The sequence below is a fragment of the Canis lupus genome, chromosome 6 (genome assembly GCF_011100685.1).
Source record: "Canis lupus familiaris isolate Mischka breed German Shepherd chromosome 6, alternate assembly UU_Cfam_GSD_1.0, whole genome shotgun sequence".
Classification (NCBI taxonomy): Eukaryota; Metazoa; Chordata; class Mammalia; order Carnivora; family Canidae; genus Canis; species Canis lupus.
The window spans coordinates 37,642,383-37,648,784 of record NC_049227.1 but is presented as its reverse complement, the minus strand read 5'-3'; the positions used below and the strand labels follow the sequence as shown (position 1 = coordinate 37,648,784).

Genomic DNA, 6,402 nt, shown 5'->3' with positions numbered 1-6,402 from the left:
TTATGGAGGAAGTAGGGCTCTGTAATAAAGATATTATATATGTATATACATATATATATATTAAAAACCCTACAGACCAATATATCTCATGAACACAGACACAAAAATCCTCAACAGAATGATAGCAAACAAAATCTAGTAATATATTTAAAGGATCATGACCATATGGGGTTTATCTCAAGAATATAAAGTTAGTTCAACTAACAAAGTTAGTTAGGCACCTGGGTGGCTCAGTGGTTGAGCATGTGCCTTTGGCTCAGGTTGTGATCCCAGGGTCCTAGGATCTAGTCCTGCATCAGGATCCCTGCAGGGAGCCTGCTTCTCCCTCTGCCTATGTCTCTGCCTCTCGCTGCGTGTCTCTCATGAATAAATAAATAAAATCTATGAAAATCAACCAGTGCAATGCCCCACAACAGAATAATTGAGAAAAATTCATTTTAATAAATGCCTAGAAAAAGCACTTGGCAAAATTCATCATCCATTCATGAGAAAGACTCTCTGCAAACTAAGAAAAAGATAAAACTTCCTCAAAATGACAAAGGGCATCTACAAAAACCTACAATGAACATCAAACTTAGTGGTGAAACACGGAATCCTTTCCTCCTAAAACTGGGAGCAGGACAAGGACGTTCACTTTCATACTTCTAGTCAACATTGTACTGATGGTCCTAGCCACCACAATAAGGCATGAAAAAGAAATAGAATGAATTCAGACTGGAAAGAAATAAAATCACAAAATTAATAACAGAAAGGTCCCCGATGCCCTTTACCCAGTTTCTCCCAAAGCTGACATCTTACATAATATCAAAATCAGGAAACCGGCATTAGTACAATGTCAGTAAACTGATTTTTTTGACAAGAATGTGCCAAGGCAATTCAATGGGGAAGCCTGCCTGCCTTCCTTCCTTCCTTCCTTCCTTCCTTCCTTCCTTCCTTCCTTCCTTCCTTCCTTCGTCTTTTTTTCTAGAGAGGAAGAGAGAGGAAGGGGAAGGGCTGAAGGAGAGAGAATCTTAAGCAGACTCCATGCCCAGCATAGAGCCCAACATGGGGCTCTATCTCATGACTCTGAGATCATGACCTGAGCTGAAATCAAGAGCTGGACGTTCAACTGACTAAGCCACCCAGGAGCCCCAGGAAACAGTCTTTTCAATAAATGGTGCTGGATCAACTGGATATCAGTATAGAAAGAATGAACTTTAAACAAAAAATTAATTCAAAATGGATCTCAGACCTGAAAATAAAAGCTAAACTAAAAAGGCTAAGAGAAAATCTTGGGGTTAACAAAAATTCCTTAGGACGCAAAGATTTCTTAGGACTTAAAGTAAAAGAAAAAAAAAAGGTAAAATGGACTTAATAAAAAATTTCATCTTTTGCTCTTCAAAGATACAACCAAGAAAATGAAAATGCTTAATTTGCTAGATGCAGGGAGCCCTTTCACAATGTATACGTACATATATCAGACCACTGTGATATATACTCCACCATACAATTTTATATGTTAATCATTCTTCAGTAAAGCTGAAAAAAAAAAGCCAATGAACAGGCCACCCATAAACTGCAAGAAATATTCCCAGTACTCATATCTGACAGAGGAATAGTGTCCAGAACACTTAAAAATCTCTTTACTCTCCTGGTGTGTCTGAGTGGCTCAGTTGGTTGAGCATCCGACTATTGATCTCAGCCCAGATCATGATCTCAGAGTTGTGAGTTCACGCCCTGCAGTGAGCTACTTAAAAACAAACAAACAAACAAACTCTCCCAAACTTCTTTGCTTTCCCAATAATAAAGAATAAACCATCTGCTTAGAAACTGAGCAAACCTTAACAGGTCCATGGGCCATTTTCAGAGTGATGGAAATGCTTTGAAATTTAGTGGTGATGCTTGTACAACATAGTGAACACACTGAAAGCCACTGAAGGGCACACTTAAAATAGTGAATTTTGTTATGTGAAGTATATCTCAACTTTTTTTTTTTAAGATTTACCTATTTATTTGAGAGAGAGAGAATCCCCAGGCTGAGCATGGAGCCTGACCCTGGGCCTGATCCCAGGACCCCAAGACCATGACCTGAGCTGAAACCAAGAGCTGGCCATCCAACCTAATGAGCCACCCAGGTACCCAAGTATATCTCAACTTTTAAAAAATGCTCTAAAAATGGACAAAAGACTTGAATGACCCCTCAAAAGAAGATATGTGAGTGGATAATACACATTTTAAATTTCTTCTTTTTATAAGATGCTTAAGAGTACTAATCATTAATGCTAGGGACATGCCAATTAAAACCACAAGTACCTTACCACACCCACTGCAACGACTCAGATTGTTTTTTAAAGTCCAATGCCAAGTGTTGAGGAAGTGGTGGGGTCCCCAGAACCCTTCAACACTCCCAGTAGGAGTGTAAAGTGGTACAAAAACTTTAGAAACAGTCTGATCATTTCTTAAAATATGAAATATTCACCTACCTGTGACCTGCAATTCCACTACTAGGTATTTACATAAGCGATATGAAAACAATCCACAAAAAGATTTGTACACACATGTTCAGAGCAGTATTCATAATAGCTAAAAAGTAGAAACAGCCCAAGTGTCCATCTATTGAGGAATGGATACACACACTGTGATATAGCTATTCTACAGAATTCAATACTGCAATGACAAGGAAAGAAGAGCTGTTGGACAAGGAACATGGTTGGGTCTCCGTGACATGTGCTGATCAAAAGAAAACAGTACACTCGGCATGGTTGTAGTTATACAAAGTTCTGGCACAAGCAACAGAAATCAGGTCAGTAGTTGCCTGGAGCATTGTGGTTATGTTCGGGGAACTGACTATAAAGGAGAATGAGGGAACTTTCTGGAAGGATGCAATGTTCTATATTTTGATTGTGAGAGTGGTTATGTGGATGTGTGCATCTGTCAAAATTCATCTGACTGTAGACTTAAACCTATGCATTTTAATTATAATTATATATACGATTATAATAATATAATTTTATATATACATGTGTATATATATAATTTACACATCAATAAACTTGACTAAATAAATGTAATTTATACCTCAGTAAACTTGGCTAAATACATTAGAAACGGCATGGGATCTGGAATCAAACTACCTGGGTGTGACTGCTTCATCCTGGCTCTCTGTTTAAAAGCTGTATGACCCCAGAAAAGTTACATACCCTTTCTAAGACTCAGTTTCCTCATCTGGAAAGTGGGGATACCACTCAGACGCAGGAGGGGTATACTCCTGGATGTGTCCAGGTGTCTGGTGCATATTAAGAACAGCTCTGTGCTGGGGCACCTGGGTAGCTCAGTGGTTGAGCCTCTGCCTTTGGCTCAGGGCGTAATGCTGGAGTCCTGGGATTGAGTCCCACATTGGGGTCCCCGCAGGGAGCCTGCTTCTCCCTCTGCCTATGTCTCTGCCTCTCTCTCTGCGTCTCTCATGAATTAATAAATAAAATCTTAAAAAAAAAAAAAAAGAGCTGTGTGCTTACCATGTTCCAGGCGCTATGCTGAGCAGTCTGGAAGGGCAGCAGATTGGATGGGAAGAAACACGCATGCCAGGCTTCTGGTTCCTTTTCCCTCTTGAGCTCTGGGGCTAGAGATGGAGTGGGGGAGCTATTAGTTGGCTGGGGCTGTTGCAACAAATTACAGCAGATCATGTTCCCTATACAACAGAAATGTATTTCTCACAGCTCTGGAAGCTAGAAGTCCGAGATCATGGTGCTGGTGGGTTGGATTCCTCCCGGGGTCTCTCCCTTTGGCTTACAAAGGCAACTTCTCCCTCTGCCTCCACTTCCCCTCTCCTCTGGGCACATGCATCCCTGTGTCTCTTGCTCTTCTTATCTTGTAAGGACTCCAGTAAGATTGGATTTAGGACCCACCGAACAGCCTCATTTTGAATTGACGTCTCTCTCACTTTTTTAAAAGTAGGCTCCATGCCCAACATGGGGCTTGAACTCACAAACCCAACATCTATGACTGTGCCAGCCAGGCCCCCCTGAATTAACATCTAAGATTCTTTCACTAAATGCAGTCACATTCTGAGGTTCTGAGGGTTAGGGCTTCAACATATGAATGAGGAGTTGGGGGACAGAGAGGAGGGGTGTGGCAGGGGCAGAGTGGGGACATAATTCAGGCGGTTAACAGGGGATGAACCCAGATTTGACTCATCTTGGACAAAAATATCCAGGAACCGGGCTTTATCCTTGACTAACTGAGACACAGCTCAGAACAATCAACCAGAAAGACCAGTGAGCTATTTTATCATTTTCCAGCTGCTTGAGGTAGGATGATACACTTAAAAGTCTCTGAACTTGGCAGCGCTGCCGCCACGCCTCCAAGGGGAGACAGTCTTACTTCACAGGGCTGTTGGGAGCAGCATAGCCTGACACCATTAACATGGGAAGAACTAGATCAGGCCATGTCTGGGCCATGGACCAACACACAGCTGTTAAAATGATAGGGTAATTATCTTAAAATAGAAAGTTAAAAAAAAATGATCAAAAAGACCTGCAGATACCGTGGACCTGTAACTGAAGGACCCAAGCAAATCCCAAGGCAGGGCTGGGTCTCCTGCATCACAGTCACCTGTGGCTTCTCACCGACTTGTTCTGAAGGGAGACTCAGGCACTGGTATTTAAAAACAAATTAGCTAAAAGCAGACAAAGGTTTTTCTCCTATGCAGCCCAGGGCGGAGAGCCACTGATGATAATAACAAGAGCAGGTATTTTGTCTTTATTCTATAGCAGATGCTCTTCTGAGCGCTCTGTGTAACAAACTCATCGAATCCGCACAACTGCCCCATTTCACAGATGAGGAAAGTGAAGTTTGTTTCTGTCCACACAGCTGGAGGATGAGCTGAACCCAAGGGGAGTGTGGTTCCAAAAATAAGCAGAATTCTATGAGGTGACTGGAGGCAGGAGAGGAACAGAACTTAGGAATTTCCAGTGTGAGTCTGTCGGGAGAGGCTCCCAAATCTCATTATCAGCCAGGTTTTGAAACCCAGAGGGCAGTGGTTCCCAACTCCCTGATTTAAAAAGCTTCCCTTGGGTGAATTCTCTAAAGACAGAGATTCCTGAATGTCTTTGCTGGAGACTGATTCCCCGGGGCCTGGGGAGGGCCCCGGAATGCACGTAGTTAGCCAGGGTCCCGGCAGGACGGGCTTCAGCGGCCTGTGGTCCATCTGCTGGTGAACCACACTTGGTTCGAGGCTTGGCTGCTGACAGCTTGAAAGGGTTGATAATTTTATCTCTGACTTCATGTTTGCAGGTGATAGCACACTATGTGGGCACGTGTGTGTGTGTGTGTGTGTGTGTGTGAGTCTCGGTGTCCCTGCCATAGCACCTCCCATCACCTCTTTGCCTCCCTGTGGCCAGATCCTGTGGTCCCCAGCTCGGCTGGGGGCCCCCTCCCTGCTCCTGCATGGTGACCATGTCTGCCCCTCACCTGTAGTCCTGATTCTGCCCCTGGGTGTGTCTGCCCTCACTCCTGCCCTGCCAGCATCCGGGGTGGCAGGAGAGCACAGGGTGCGACACCAGCAGAGTTGCATGCAAGCCTGTACTCTCCAGGGTAGATGAACTCAAAGCGGTGAACTTGGGAGAAAGGCAGTAAATGAGGGTGGGCTCAAGAAGCAGAGGAGGGGGGTGCAGGGGTGTGAGCGGGCTCACCCCGGTGGGAGGCTGTGCTCTCAACCCTTAGTCTTACCTTGGGAACATCTAGCAAACTGGGAAACACTGATACCCAGACCCCTCCCTGCCCAGTGTATTTGGCCTGGGGTGGGGCCCACATACTTCTCCTTTAGGGGGGGTTTCCTGTGAGTCCCAGTGACCCACCAAGGGTCAGGGACTGCGGGTATGTCTGTGGGTTTCCACCGGTGGTCTAGGGGCTCCGGGGCACCTGTGCTCTTGCACTGGACTTCCAGAGCTGGAAGCGCCCTCACATGTGCGCAGGGCTACTCCGGCTGCTGTGACACAAGAAGGAAGGGATGCTTCGAGGAGGGGCAGGGCCCTGTCCCCCTCCCCGCCCGGCGCCCTCCCTGCGGGCTCCCGGGGTTTCGTGACACCAGGCCTGGCTCCCAAATCCAGGGGTCCCCCTGCTTTGCTTTGTCCGCGGGGGGCCGGGGAGGGGGATGGTTGGTGCCACCAGGGGCTCAGGTGCTCCGATTGCGGAGGGGACCGGCACCGCGCGCGGCCAACGCTAGGTGGCGCGCGACAGCCGGGCCTGCCCTGCTCCCGGGAGGATCAGGGGTCCGGGGTGCTGGGGTCCCGGGTCCGCTGCTGGCAGCACAGCCGCGCCCCTTCCGCAGGACCGTCGGGCGGACTGGGTGCAGTAAGGCCTGGAGACCTGGCGCCGCCCTCCCCGCGCTCCCTCCTGCCCCCCGCGAGGCCGGCGCGCGGGCTC

General features: G+C 46.6%; 1 long non-coding RNA gene across 1 annotated transcript; it reads right to left on the bottom strand.

The window, feature by feature from the left end:
* Positions 1-3,494: 3,494 nt before the first annotated feature.
* On the bottom strand, positions 3,495-6,172 carry LOC119872337. The gene is made up of 3 exons (XR_005360381.1): positions 5,793-6,172; positions 5,449-5,594; positions 3,495-3,598 (listed from the first exon to the last, which is right to left on the bottom strand). It is a non-coding gene; the product is annotated as an uncharacterized LOC119872337 (long non-coding RNA).
* Between the last annotated feature and the right edge of the window lie 230 nt (positions 6,173-6,402).